Source organism: Papilio polytes, unplaced genomic scaffold (genome assembly GCF_000836215.1).
Source record: "Papilio polytes unplaced genomic scaffold, Ppol_1.0 DF823835.1, whole genome shotgun sequence".
NCBI classification, from domain to species: domain Eukaryota; kingdom Metazoa; phylum Arthropoda; class Insecta; order Lepidoptera; family Papilionidae; genus Papilio; species Papilio polytes.
Window position 1 is genome coordinate 738,761 of NW_013525369.1, and position 16,127 is coordinate 754,887.

The window sequence follows — 16,127 nt, forward strand, 5'->3', positions numbered from 1 at the left end:
TGTAATACCACGACCACACAGAAGACAGGCGTGAAATGAAAGCAATTCCGTGTACAGTCTGATGAGTGTGGTGCCGGAGGCCTCATTTAAGTCCCTTTTTCTTTAACACCCTTTTCTTATAAGAAGAGGTTGGGAAGGGGAAGTGGTTGACGGTAGATGAGATGCATAGGAAGGGGAAATTACCTCTTTATGTGCGTCTCCTTCTCCGTCATCATCTGCAATTGCGGATGTCTATTTTCAGTCGCTTCGCCATTTTGGCGGTTTCAGGTGGCCGCTTGCTCGTTTGTCAGATTATGTTATAAAAAAAAAAACAATTTTACATTAAATTACAGTACGACTTAGGTTCCTTCAAGAAGCGAGTCTACAATTTCCTCCAACAACTCATCTTTAGTTCCTCTGGTGTTGCGGATGTCCATTGGCGTCATTGACCACCTCTGTATTCCCACCGCTTTGTCCCCTTCTCTTATAAAAAACGCTTACATCTTCTTTAATATTAGGAATAAAGAGTTTATCTGTTTTTATTATTCTAGAAACCATCTACAATACATCGAGATCGATACATCAGGAACATCAAACCGAAGTTTGACGACGAAGTCGATACTACTTAAACAAGATTAGACATTACGTGACATGACTACGTATTGGATAACCTTATTGACGTCAACAATATTATAAAGTTCGGACGCTAAAGTGGATGTCGGCATGCAATTTAAACTTGGGAACGCATGTTCTTTATAAACAAAGTACAAATTAAAACAATACCTTGAAATAATAAAGCGTAAACACACACTTCTTTGTTGCCTAAAATGTCAACAAATACAGCATGTTTTCGAATTACTCTTTTTTTAATAAAAAGCACTACACTTACGTCACGCTTTAGGCTATACATTTTCATGTTATGTATGATGTATTAATTCGATATTACATCTCATTATTTTGACATTAAAGACACTACAATTTTATTAAAATCACATCCCTACTGAGGGGCTCGGAGCCTACCCTAAGTAAGGGATGACTAGGCTATAGTCAACCACGCTGGCCCAGTGCGGGTTGGTTGACTTCAGACATATCTTTGAATTTCTTCGCCGATATGTGTAGGTTGCATCACGATGTTTTCCTTCACCGTAAGAACGTCGGACAAACTATGTATATATAAAAATTCGAAAAACCGAAAATCACCTTGGTACACGGCAGGATTCGAACCCAAGACCTGCATAGATTACAAGTCAAGTGCTAAAAACCACTGAGACACCGACGCTTATTAAAATAGATTGTTTTCATTATTCTAAATTCTAACTCTAAGGACTAAAGTGTCTATAAAATTCTCTAAGAGGCAAAGATTCGTTTTAAAAAATTAAATAAACTATACCAATAAAGATAGCATTTCCATTTTTCTACTTTGTGCATTAGAGTTTATTTATACGTAAATTGTACTTAACTGGCCGGATCTTAAAACATAAATTAAGATTTAACGTAATATAAAGCAACGCTAAGCGCTCTTAAACAGATTTAATGCTCTTTAATCAATTACAATTTTACCGTTATTTTTACTTTAAAACTATTCAATTCGTTTTTAAAATGAAACTTTTATTTTGTGACTTAAACTGCACTTATTGCTTAATAAGTTATCTTTATGCGGTATGAAATGTTGTTGATTTTTTTCGTATTTAAATACAAAAAAAAATCAAGATTATTTAAATAAGTAATTTACACCATTTGAGTAAAATTAAAAAATAAAATTGCTTATAGAAGTATTACGTCATAGTTTAGTAGTTTATTACTTAGCTTGTATACCAATAACTGACATGCAGGTTACTGTTCTTTACTTACAGTTTGATAGTAAGTTGTTCTTAGAGCGTGCGCACACTTGAAACTAAACTATCGCACAACTGTTTAGTCTCGCTTTGATTCCTGTTAGCTTATATGGAGGTGACGACACTACATTTTTAGTTGTGCAACTAAACAGTTGAATTGACTGCGAAACAATTGACAATCGTATAACAGTTGTGCGATAGTTTAGTCAAAGGTGTACTCTTAATATTCTACTGGTAAACCAAGAATATTTTATTCCATGTAACATTGCAACCTTTTTCAAAAATTCTGACCGGTTTCGTTAAATCGAATTCACGGATGAAATTTACGACACAAATTTGTCGAACTCTCGGCGGAAAGCTTACGGACGTTAGATTAAAGTTTATATTTCCTGTTGTTGGCTCTGTAAGTCGTTTACTTAACTTATTCGAAGCTTGAAACTCCCTCTAACTTGTTCAAACTGTTGAATTACTTAACTAACTTCACTGGACTTCCTATATGCATGAACTTGCATTTTGAATCTTAAATATTTTTTATATTCCAAATAACTTAAAAGTTACAACTAAAAACAATTTTAAGATCTAATAATATTTTTTCTGCAATTTTCCTAATTTATTTAAAGTTAGAAACACGGGTTTTGGTCTTCGAAATAGATATATTAACAACTTTAGTCGTCACTCTTCGTAATGTCAGTTTAACGGCAAGGCAGGACAAGACAAGGCTACGCAAATCTACAATTTTAGTCTACAGTAATCAAGCAATACAAATAAAATCTTAGATTTGGTCATATGGGCTGAGGGAGTAAACAAATGAAGGGAGGAAGGCGACGCGAAGACAACCATATAACAGAATAGATATGCGATGCCGATGAGAGCTTCTTTTCTTAGCCTTAGTATTCCACGCCATTACTACTTTTAAGAAGAGAGTGAGTTATGAAAACGATAATTTTTTCATCATATTCCGGCAACAATAACTCTCGACTCCCGGGTGGAATAAAAAAGGGAGTAGCCTATGTGTTCTTGCAGACTATCCTCTACATCTATACCAAATTTCATCGAAATCCGTTCAGCCATTTAGACTGGAAACTCTAACAAACATCCATCTATCCATCCCAACTTTCGCCTTTATAAGGTAACTGCCTGTTCGCGTGCGGATACATCCGCGTGAAATTATAAAAACTTTATAAAAAATTATGAAAAACCATAAAAATCAATAGCAAATGACATGACATGACATGACAAACCTTAGCAATCTTTCTTTCTCGATGTTGGCAGAAACTTATGGTCTCTTTCCCACATTAGGGTTTTTATCCAAAATATTTACACCGTAAGTTTAATGGCGTGAAAATATATAGCCTAAAGCATGACGTAAGTGTAGGGCTTTTTATTTTAAAGATTTTTTTCGAAAATATGCTGTGATTGCTGATATTTTAGGTAATAAAGAAGTGTGTGTTTACGCTTTATTATAATAGTATAGAAGTATAGATATTAGTATGAAGTAAGATAGTATATAACACGTAAATTAAAGATTTAAGTTTAGCGCTTAGAAGCATTTCATGTCCAAATTGATCCGTAGCTCGTTTAAAACGAACAATAAATTCTAGTTCCTCTTTTAATAGCGTACAAATCGAATTGTTTTTATGCCTTTTTTGCACACTGTACATGCAAAGCTCGATCTACGTGTTCTTTTCAACCTTTTAGTGTTAAGCCCTGGTCTATGTCTCTGCATAAATGAGAAGATAAACACTAGAGTGTGTTTTAATCGAACAAAGCAAATGGTATTATTTTTTCCTATCGATAGAGTACTCCTGTCGTATTCATACTAATATTATAAATGCGAAAGTTTAGATTGATGTTTGTTAGAGTTTGTAGCCTAAACGGCTGAATAAATGTCGATAAAAGGTACAGATGTAAAGGATAGTCTGGAAGTACACATAGGCTACTCAGTGTTGTTTTTTGTTAACTCTACGCGGACGTATTCGCGGACGAAAGCTAGTCTTCTATTTTATAAATTAACTGATCTGTGAATAATTACGGGAAAAATATTGAACAGTACCTTTCATCCGCGACTCTGTTCGCATTAAAAAAAAGTAAGTATCCTATGTGTTCTTTCAACTAAATCTGTGGCAAAGTTCAGCCAACTTAGCCTATGAACTCTAACAAAAATCTATCCATCTAAACATTCGCATTTATAATATTAGTAGGATAATTCTCTCCAACATAGAAATAGTGAGGAAAAGGCAGAGTTATATTGCGTCGCTATTCACAGTTTCACTGCGAAGCCGGAAACACTTGGCGCGCTCGTAAAACAATAAAAGTAATGTCGACATGTAAATATTATTGCATCACAAGCCAGTATTCGGAGCTGTTAACTACACAAATGGCCCGTGAATTTACATCGCGGACATTTTGCCTGCCTTTTACCGTACAATTGATTTGATAGCGTATTATTGCCTGACCAGGAATAGGTATAGCAAACCTGATATCATTTAAATTTCAACTAGCTGTTGCACCCGATCTCGTCACTGTAAAATAAAAAAATGTAACCTATGTTATTCACTGATAACGTAGCTTTTTAATAGTGAAAGAATTGTTGAAATTGACCCAGTAGTTTTTGAGTTATTCCAACGCATCTTCTTAAGGTGCCTCTCCGACTAGTGAAGGTTGCCGGTCAGTTCTCCGAATAAAAATTTCAACATATACAAAAATACAAATCTTTTCTCTTTATAATATTAGTAAAGATGAAGTTAAAAGGGTGTCTTAAGTGCATTGCCGAGCACCAAGATGAAGGTGTTATAATCGTCTTTAATTGTAGGTTTCGGCTAATATACCAATTATATTAACACATAATCTTACTTCTTACTAATATTATGATTGCAAAAGTTTAGATAAATGGTATTAGTACAGGTCAAGAGATCTCGACAAAATTTGGCACAGATATAGTACATAATCTGGAATCTGGAAGGAGAGGCTTTAGTTTTTTATAATTACACGAAAACAAAATATTGGGCAAAAGCTTATAGTTTATTTTTTAAAGATAATGACAGAGGTATCATCAAGACATTGTAAGCAGTCTTTGTTAAGTTTAGTATTTCTTTTTACTAGTGTAGATTTAAAAAGACTATGTCGTTAAAATTATGTTTTCCTGGATGTTGACTGTTTGTGGTTTGTATAGTAACTTGCAATGGAAATCTTTAACACATGGCGTCGACCCTAATCAATGTACACATTACGATTGCTTCACAATTAGTCTATTCCAATAAATGCAAGATCCGTGTAACTTTTAGTTCGCTTTTAATTCCAATAATCTCATATCTTTCCATAAAATTACAGATGCGATTAAATATAATGCTGAATTACCAAATATAATAGTTAATTATGAAGTTGGTGATTCTGTTATGTGAACACAAAAGGCTTAAATTAAACACTGATATTTAAATTAGAATGGCTGTCGTGATATAATTATATTAAAATTTCTGCAGCTTTAATACGGAGTTAACGTATGAATAAACGCATTTTATTATTACTAGCTGTTGCTTGCGACTTCGCCTGCAGGATATTAAAATATATAAGCGCCAATAGCCTAATGGTTTGGGGTACGGACTACCGATCTTAAGGTCGAAGGTTCGAATCCTGCCATTCGACTATTGTCGTAAACCATATACTAGCACAAGCCTAGAGCTTAGTTGGAATGGTTGAAGTAAATATTATTAAATTAACAAAAAATATACTAATATTTTTGTATATATATATAAAAAAAACAGTCTATCTTTCTCACAGATAAATTACCTTTCTAGCGGTAAAAGAATTTTTAAAATCGGCCCCGTAGTTTTTGAGTTATTTCAATACATACAAAAAAATCCTCTAAATAATTCACTAGTATAAGAGCAGGGGTATCTTGAGCCGGAACAGCCAAAGAAAACAACCAATGTGGCAAAAACAGTCGTTTATTGGTTATATACACCAATGACAATGGTCTGCGCGCGGACCCCAGGTTGGGAACCACACGTAGATACAAAAAATGTTCAAAGTAAACAACGGATAGCCGTCACAATACAGCAAGCGGCTATCTGCTAAATTAGGCCGTCACTAACCGCAAGCAACCTAATTTAGCTACGCTACTTTGCAAGTTCTGAGTAAAATTAGTCACAAGACAGCAAGCTAATATACTCAGAATCGCGTCGTAGGAACTAACTTGAGAAGACAGTGATTTTAACAATATTTGTTATCTTCTGACCTTCTGATCTTCTGATCTTCTCTCTTCTCTCATTTGCGTAATGTACATGAAATGACTTAACCTAAGGCGCATGTGATACACCATCGTGTTTTAAAATACAGGTGGCGCCGTCTAGTTTTGTACGTAAAAACTACTGGTCTCTAGGGAATATTTGTTACACTAGTTCAAACTGCTCTTAATCAATGCAAGAATTTCTTCAATAAAATTCTCTCGAGGAATACTTCAAGATCTCTTTGAAACTCGCCATAGAATTATTTAATAACTTTGCAATTTCTTGCAGCAATTTTAAAAATTTATATGCGAACAAATTTTGATCAAACCACTGCATAAACAATGCAATCTCGCTTCTAAATCGCGCTGAAATCTCTATTAAGTTAGTACAATAGGCAACTAAATGAACAGCTTCAACTAAATTTTACACAAGACTTTCCGGTTAATAAACTCTATTTTACTCGCGTATTAATTTGGGTCAGTAATTTAAATATAATCGGTGTTACCTCAAAAATATAGTAAGCCGCTGTTTAGTTAACCATTTTTTTATATGAGAAGGGGGCAAACGAGCGGCGGGAACACAAAGGTGGTCAACGACAACCATGGACATCCGCAACACCAGAGGAACTACAGATGCGTTGCTGGCCTTTGAGAAAATTGTAGGCTCGCTTCTTGAAGAACCCTAAGTCGTATTGGTTTTGAAATACCGCCGAGGGCCGTTTCACAACGCGGTTGTGCGGGGCAGAAAGTTCCGCGAAAACTGCACGGTTGTGGAATGCCAGCCATCGAGATAGTGACAGAACAAACAAACAAATAATTAAGTTTAGAATAATTTAACTTAAAGAATTCGATGGTTATTTGATTTAAATCATTAATTGCTTGTAAATGTCAATTAAACATGCAATTTTTAACAAATAAACCCGTCGCTAGCGGAGTACAGGAATAATTACGCCTTCATCCGTATCAAGTGTTGAAGCTTGTGCGGCAATTAATTGGGGAATCGTTTCCCCATTCCTACATGTGCAGATTTTTAACGTACCTTGTATTATTTTTTTAATATTAACTAACTAGCTTTACCCGTGCGGTTTCATCCATATGACATTATAAAAAATTATATAGTTTACATTTGTTCTCAATTGCGAATGTCAACTACCGTTACCATAATAACCTTCCTTCCTTAATGTTGGTAGCTTGTAGTTTATGGCCCCCTTTTTATAGTTTTTCCAATTTAATTACCCCCTAAGTTTAATAACGTAAAAATATATAGCCTAAAACGTGTCGTAAGTATATGGCTTGTTAAAAAAAAGAATTATTCAAAAATATGCTGTGATTGCTAACATTAAATAAACATTTATATAAGACAAGTATATATAAAGACAAGTGCAGGATAATTAATCACCCTAAAAGCGCGCACATCATTAACTAAACTGTCCTACAACTGTTTAGTCAAAGAGTGGAATGTCGCCCAAAAAAAAAGGATCAGCGATACACTCCACACCCTTTTTGATCTCATTAGGTAAAAAAAAACAGTTGAATTGGCTGCGAAATAATCGACTATCGCACAATAGTTGTATGATTGTCGATTGTTTTAGTTGATGACGCCGGACTAATTTTATTTTAGTGTAGCCGTTAATTAATTTGTCTGATGAGAGAGGGCTTTCCTTAGTAACTTATTAAGGAAAATCTACACTAAGGTTATCCCTTAATTACCGTTTAATTACTCTGAGCGCGACAGTAGACGAAGCAATAAACAATGATCTGATTTATGTAGTTTTTTTGTACAATATTTTACTATTTTTCAATTAGGTATTTGTTTTTTTACCATAAATAAATCAATTGTTAATATTATAGACTAGCCGCTGCTCGCGACCTCGTCCTTGTGAAATTAAAAAATAATAAATAATTCAGCCTATTTTACTCTCAGAAAAATTAGTTTTCTAATAGTGAAAGAATTTTTGAACACGGCCCAGTAGTTTTAGAATTATTTCAATACATACAAAAATACAAACATTTCTCCTTTATAACATTAACACAGATATATTTTAATGTAATATTTCGTAATTAAAATTGCACTTTCTCATGAAGCAATCTTTTAAATAAAATGCTCTCGTAAATTGAGTTTAATGGTCGAGCCAGTCCGGGAGTGAATTAAGAGCTAGCTTTTCAATAAAGTGCAATTAAGATTAGTGCAGGTGTTTCTCGGTCAATTAGATATTAGTTTCAGAAATTAGATTAAAAAACAAAATAGCTTAAAATTATTTATACGAGTAACAAATGCTAAGTTCGAACTATACAATGCCGGGGAGAAGGAATCATCTATACTATTATAATATAATCTCCTCTCCTCTAATTAAATCTATACTTCTATCATCATCACCAGCTCACTATATGTCCCCACCGAGGCCCTCGGAGCCTACCCTAAAGTTAGAGTGACTAGGCCATAGTCAACCACGCTGGCCAAGTGCGGGTTGGTTGACTTCACACATATCTTTGAATTTCTTCGCCGATATGTGCAGGTTGCATCACGATGTTTTCCTTCACCGTAAGAACGTCGGGTAAATTATGTACATATGAAAATTCGAAAAATCGAAAAATCATATTGGTACATGGCGGCGGGATTCGAACCCAAGACCTCTAGATTACAAGTCAAGTGCTTAAACCACTGAGCCACCGACGCTCATACTTCTATACTATTGTAATAAAGGCAACACTTCTTTGTTGCCTAAGATGTCAGCAATTACAACATATTTTTAAATAGTTCTTTTTTTAATAGAAAGCCCTATACTTGCATCACGCTTTAGGCTATATATTTTCACGCCATTAAACTTAGGGGGTAAATATTTTGGATAAAAACCCTAATGTGGGAAAGACACCATAAGTTACTGCCAACATCAAGGAAGCAAAATTAAAGGTTTGTAAAGTCATGTAATTTTGACATTTGCTATTGACAATTTTACAAATGTAAACAGTAATATAACATTTTCACAATTATATGCGGATGAAGCCGCAGGCGAATAGTTTTTTTTATAAAAAATAGTAATAGGTCTTTGTTACCACATGATTGTTTTTTTTGCTAATCGTATCCTGTCTATAGGTAAAAAAAGGTTTTTAAAAGATTTGTCCTCAATAAAATTTGTTTATAAATCATTGACAAAAATAAAATTATTTCAATATACTGTTACGCCAAATGAATACACAGATTATTGAATATTATGTTTGTATTATTGTACTACGATCGTGTAAAAAATTAAACATTTCCAATGCGCTCTAGTTAAATGATAGTGTTCATACAAGTGGACCGGTTAAAGTTAAATCAGAGCGAACTGCGGAACAGAACAAAACATTATCTTTGTTGGTAATGCAGTGAAATACGTGTATTATTCTAGATTAAATTAAAGCCTAGACTTTGCTTGTAGATTTAAATATTTTTTAATTGTATTCCGTCTATAATCTAAAGTATAGATAACCAAATTCAATTAAGAAGTTTTAAATCTATACTTAATATTATAAAGAGGTATGATGTTATAATATAAATAATATTATAAATGCCGGCAATGCATCTGTAGTTCCTCTGGGCGGATGTCTATGGGCGTCGTTGACCACCTTGTTGTTCACGCCGCTCGTTTGCTCCCTTTTATTATAAAAAAAATGATTTCTGTCTTTTTGTATGTATTGAAATAACTCAAAAACTACTGGACCGATTAATAAATTCTTACACCATTAAAAAGCTACGTTATCAGTGAGTAACATAGGCTATTTATTATTATAATTTTTTAATTTGACATGGGCGATGTCGCTAGTAATAAATAACGTGTTTATCGTATGACAAATTAGCCCAATGGCAAATAAAATCTTATTTATCCTATTAATCGATAAGCCATTCGATCTATCAGGAAACTCACAAAAAACACGAAGAATAAAAAACTGCCTTCAATAAACAAACAGGCAGTTATAACTCCTCTCACTTAAAATACGTCATAAAACTCTACTGTTAATATTTTACCATTTTTTTTCGGAAGGCAACACTTAAACATTCAAGGGTTTATGAACCATAAAATCGTTTTACATCACATAAGCGGTACGAAGGGATTCATCCTAAATTTTACATCTTTGCAATTTCATCTGTAGATGAATTTCGGTTACATTTTATAGCATTGAAGACGAACTGGCGTAGATTTTAACAATTAGTAAAATATTATAAAAATACTAGCTTTCGCCCGAGATTCCGTCCGCGTGGAATTGAAAGAAAATACAAAAGTAAATAGCCTATCTGTTCTTCCATATCCTCTACATCTATGCCATATTTCATCGAAATCTGTTCAGCCATTTAGCCTACAAACTCTAACAAACATCTATCTAAACTTTTGCGTTTATAATATTAAGTATGATAAATATAAACGCCCATTGTATAGATGTTTACGAGTATAGTAAAACATTTTGTAGCGTAAATGGTCCAATCATGCTGAATAGAAATGTATCTTTAAAACATGAATGAATGGGGATAAAGAATAAGGGACTCCTACTAAACCCAGTCTAGATCGAGTGGCGACATCTATTTACATTCTACGCCTACTAAATTAGTGGGTTACAGCCGTCATTGTATATTTATAATTTTTAATTCTCGTTTCTCCAAAATTGTCGTATCAATAATTTATTTTCACAACCAAATATCGTAAAGCGATCATGAAATTTATGGCAAGATGATATTGCGAAAGTTTAAAGCGTAAGATGACTTCCTTTTGCTCGCGTTAAAGTTAAAATTCGATTTTATAGTTCATAAAATTCCTAAGAAAAATTTGATCAGAACACTGGCTGAATTTAAAAAATCAGGAAGGAAATGTTAAAAAAAATAAATCAAACAAAGATTGAAGAAGAAACTAATATAAATCCATAATTGTATTGTAGTTACTCTCATAATAATGTATTTGCAGTAAGCACTAGAAATAAAAAAATTCTAGTATCTTTTTATATAACTATTTCAAATATTCAAATCATATTTTAAATTTGCCATTAATAGAGGTAGGGTACAGTTGCATAAATTAAAAAAAATGTATGCGCTTTCAGTTTTAAAAAGTATTTTTTTTTAGAATATTAGGTGGCAGACGAGCAAGCGGCCACCTGAATCCACCGAAATGTAAAGCGACCGCTGCCCATAAACATCCGTAATTGTAGATGCGTTGCTAACCCTTAATTAACGGAGGAAGAGACGCACAGAAAGATGACTTTTCCCCGTCCTATGCGTCTCCTCCACCGTCAAATCCACTTTTCCTTCCCATCCTTTTCCTTTTAAGAAAAAGGTGGAAAGGAAAAGGGACTAAAATTAGACCTCCGGCACCACACTCATCAGATGAAAATTGCTCCCATTTCACGCCTGTTTTCTGTGTGATCTTGGTATTACACCGGGTGAGCCGGCTCATTCGTCGAAGTTGTTAAAGCGGGCTCTACCATTATTGAAACGAAAATAAAACTAGTTTAGAAATTAATTCCATGAAGTTATCGAACGCTACGAATGGTTAAAATTGGGAAACAGATCATAAAACATTTAATACAATTGATAAACTTTTCTCTAACCTTAGAAATGTCTATGAACATTTATTACTTCAGAGGCGCGTTAAATTTTAACTGCAAGAACACTCCTCGTATTCATTGAAGAGAGAGTTTATATCCCATAAAAGGTCTTAATATTATAAGACAGTTGAGATTTCTATCCAACATCAATATTATATAGGCAATTTACACTCTCATTAACAAACCAACAACAATATTATCTAACAGTTAATATGAACGCAGTATTAAATTTAAATTATAATATATAAAATAAAAAAAACTAATTTGACTTATATTTGAAATTAGGGCAAACTAATACTTATCACTAGGTGATAAAATAACTTTAGAAACCCAGCGTTAATTATTTTAGAATATAAAATTAATCTGTAACCTTGAACATTTAAATTAAAACATTTTTTTGACATTTTGAAGTCAACAAAGGAAAAGATAAAAGCAAAAGTTTCAGTATTAATTTAGTTGAGGTACAGAATTGGTCTATTGTGGATGTCCCCTGTGGTCAAAGCTTTAAAACAAACTCGGGTTCAAAAGTAAAGGTATGAAAATTCAAAAAAATATCATAAAGTAACTTATAATAACTTTACATAATGTAAAAATTGAACACATTTTATTATTTGAAATATTTGATTTCAGTTCGTCGAAAATATTCCATGAATTTGACGCCGTAGTCAAATATTGAGATTCGAGCGATTGGAATTTTAAAACTATGAAACGTTTTTGAAATAATTATTAAAAGAGTTGGAAAGTTTAAACTAGTTGAAATTCATAGTTGAAATGTTATGCATAATTTTGTGTCATAGATAAAAAAAAAAATAGAATAGTCTAACAAGAAATACAGACGAAGTATAGTCTTTGGAACATTTCAAACATTCTTTAAAGTCTGCGTTGATTCAATATATTGCTCTCTTTCTCTCCTCCCACATTGTATATCTTTCATTTCACTCATGTAACGAAACATATAATTAGTGATGAAATAGAAGACAATATGTATTGCAAGTGTTACGGTGTACAAGCAAATATAAATTACAAGCTTTGTCCCGCGGTTCCATCCGCGTGAAATTAAAAAAGAATCAAAGACTAATAGAATGTGTATTCTATAAGAATATACTTTTCATCTTTGCCACATTTCATTAAGATCCGTTCAGCAGAATAGACTACAAACTCTAACAAACATCCATCCAACATTTCGCATTTATTAGTAAGACTAGCTTTCGCCCGAGAGTTCGTCTGCGGGGAAATAAAAAAACAAAAGTGAATACCCTATGTGTTCTTCCAGACTATGTTCTACATCTATGCCAAGTTTCATCGAGATCCGTTCAGCAGTTTACGCTACAAACTCTAACAAACATCCATCCATCTAACCTTTCGCATTTATTAGATTGGTGATCGAAGGTTATGGTAATCTATTTTTACAGTTCGATCTATAATTCTTTTACGTTTTTTAAAAAGTATAAAAAAAATTATAAAATACTGTAAGATTTAAGGCGATTCTTAACTGTCAGCAGACGGTGAACATTCGGACAATATATCTTTCAGCAAGATGGTGATACACTTAGCGGAGTGACATGGCCTTTGTCTCCAAATGTTACACTTCCCGTGTGACCTGGTTAGTGTGTCACAACATTTATTTATTTATACAAGCTCTAGTGGCCCGCGCTTCTGAATTCCAGAGTAAAATAATACATTTTTATGAACATGCAATAAAAATTGTTAGAAAATATTTATGTTCGAAGTCAAAGAGTATTGAATATCTTATAATAAGTGGGATAATCGTTTGAATTATTTTAAAATAATTCATCTTGTTAAGCGTAGGGTTTTACTGATGTACCGAGTGTACAAATACAGTAAATGATACGGTATTAATTACAACTTTTAATCGCCCATTGGTCGAAATTTTTTCCACAATTCTTTTTTACTTTTTATTAAAAATAGCTATATGATGTACACACTAACTACACGTTCATTTTTTTGCACAATTTATTAAGACAACTAACTGCTGCTCTCGACTTTGTCCGCGTGATCTTAATAAATAATTAAAAAGTATAGCCTACATTACTTACTGATAACGTAACTTTGCAATGGTGAAAGAATTTTTGAAATCGGCCCAGTAGTTTTTGAGTTATATCAATGCCAAAAATACAAATCCTTTCCTCTTTATAATAATAGTATAGGTAATTTACGGTTCACGTATTCATGAAATTATAATTAAAAAAATGTAAAAACGCCATTGAATAGATTATATTATAACCCATGCATATATATCAAGGAATAAAAATAGGTATCTATCAGAATAGCAAGTCCTTGTGCTGGAGACTTGTCCTCGATTGAAGGGGCGTTTGATTTTTATATCAAGAGAAGAAACGGTACGCGAAGTTCGCAAATCGAATCAATTGAATCGAGAGGCAAATATTTTCCCGGACTTTCTTGAAAAATATTCTAACATCCTGTTCTATCTAGAGCTATGGCACTCACAATAGAAAGGTATAAAAGCAAATACGTTTTTGTAAGTCTAATTTTATTTTTTAAACTAAGCATTCCGAACTGTAGTAAATTTAATAAGATATAATCTGTACTATTATAGTAAAGCGTAAACACACACTTTTTTGTTGCCTAAGATGTCAGCAATTACAGCATGTTTTTTAAAAAGCCCTAGACTTACGTCACGCTCTAGGCTATATATTTTCACGCCATTACACTTAGGGGTAAATATTTTGGATAAAAAGCCTAATGTGGGAAAGATACCATAAGTTATTGCCAACATCAAGGAAGCAAGGTTGCCATGGTTTGTCATCATGTTATGTCATTTTGACATTTGTAATTAATAATTTGACACATGTAAACAGTAATACAAAATTTTCATAATTTTATGCGGATGAAATCGCAAGGGGATAGCTAGTTTGTTATAATTAGTTTAAAATTAAGAAAAAATTAGACTAATGTACGTCTATCTTTTATTTATTTAGTAAAATCTACTTTAAAAATTATATTTCTCTATCTTACTAATACTAAAAATGCGAATGTTTTAATGAATGTTAGATATTGTTGCCTAAACGGTTCAACGGATCTCGATGAAATGTGACACCGATAGCATAGTTTGGATAAACACATACTTTTTTTTCATAATTCCACGCTGACGAAGTCTTGGGTGACAGCCAGACACATAAAATCAATTTATAAAATTACGATTATAAGGACCCGATTTATTATGTATCATTCTCAGTGACAATAATTGACATGTTTTCGACAATAAACCTCCTTTGTTGGGAATTTATAGTTACGGCAGTGAAGCCGCAGCACTATAGCAATATAGTCAAGTCTGTCATTATTTTATTTTACTAACATAGGTGTTAAAAAATCGATTTAAAAACAGAGGAAGTTTGCTTGACTTCTAACAGAGACTATGTGTTTGAATATGTTTGAATATAAGACAAAAACAACACAATGCAATGATTATTTACATCTGTTAAGAAACAGCATCCCTTACTGAATTGTATTTTTGATTGATTTGTAGTTTTGTTTGTATTGAAATAACTCAAAAACTACTGGACTGATTTCAAAAATTCTTTCACCATTAAAAAGCACCGTTGTCAGTGACATACTCACTATATTTTCATTTCCACGCAGACGAAGTCGCGAGCAACAGCTAGTAGTTAAGCATTTTAAAATGTACAACGTTTAAAAAACAAATTGAAACTCAACACTCAAAGAGTTAGTTTATTTTCAAATGGCATTTTAAAATCAACAAACCAACCTAGAATCCAGTATTTTCAAGCTGGAGGTATTTTTCTATGCACAACAGTTGGTGCCTTATTCTGAATTTGAATAATGTTGCATCGGAATAACTAGAAAAGGGACGTCCCCTGCTGTTATCGCAAGTCGTATCAGAAATGAAATATTTCTAGAATCTTGTTTTCTAGAAAAATATCAAATCTACAGATATACGTCTGTAACTCAGAATTACTTTCGTTCCTACATTTACCAGACTTGCAAGACGAATTATAGCGTGTGCACATCTTTGACTAAAGTAACAATTGTGCGATTGTCGATTGTTTTGCAGTCAATTCAGTTCAGTGCATAAAAGCGAATGTTTAGGGCAAAGACGCTTTGCTAGACTCTTAGAAATGGACAGTCATCAGATTAGACATTCATTCGGTCACTTCATTCTGTCGTTGGTTGTATGATTTTTAGAATGTTACATAATAATAGAACGAAAATAATATAAGAGCGAGCGCACTGTAGTGCGATTGTCGATTGTTTCGCAGCCAATTCAACTGTTTAGTTGCACAACTAACAATCGAGTAGTCTAACCTCCATATTTACTCATAGGAGTCAAATTGTGACTAAACAGTTGGGCGATAGTTTAGTCAAAGGTGTGCGCGCGCTCTATCTTACACGTAGACTTATCTATGTTGATTAATATGGTATGTTTTAACATTAAATAGACATGTACTGTTTCCATTGAAGTGGTATCTCGAACTTGATCGGACTGCGGGGTGGCCGCGAGCCAAAGGCGCTTTAACTAG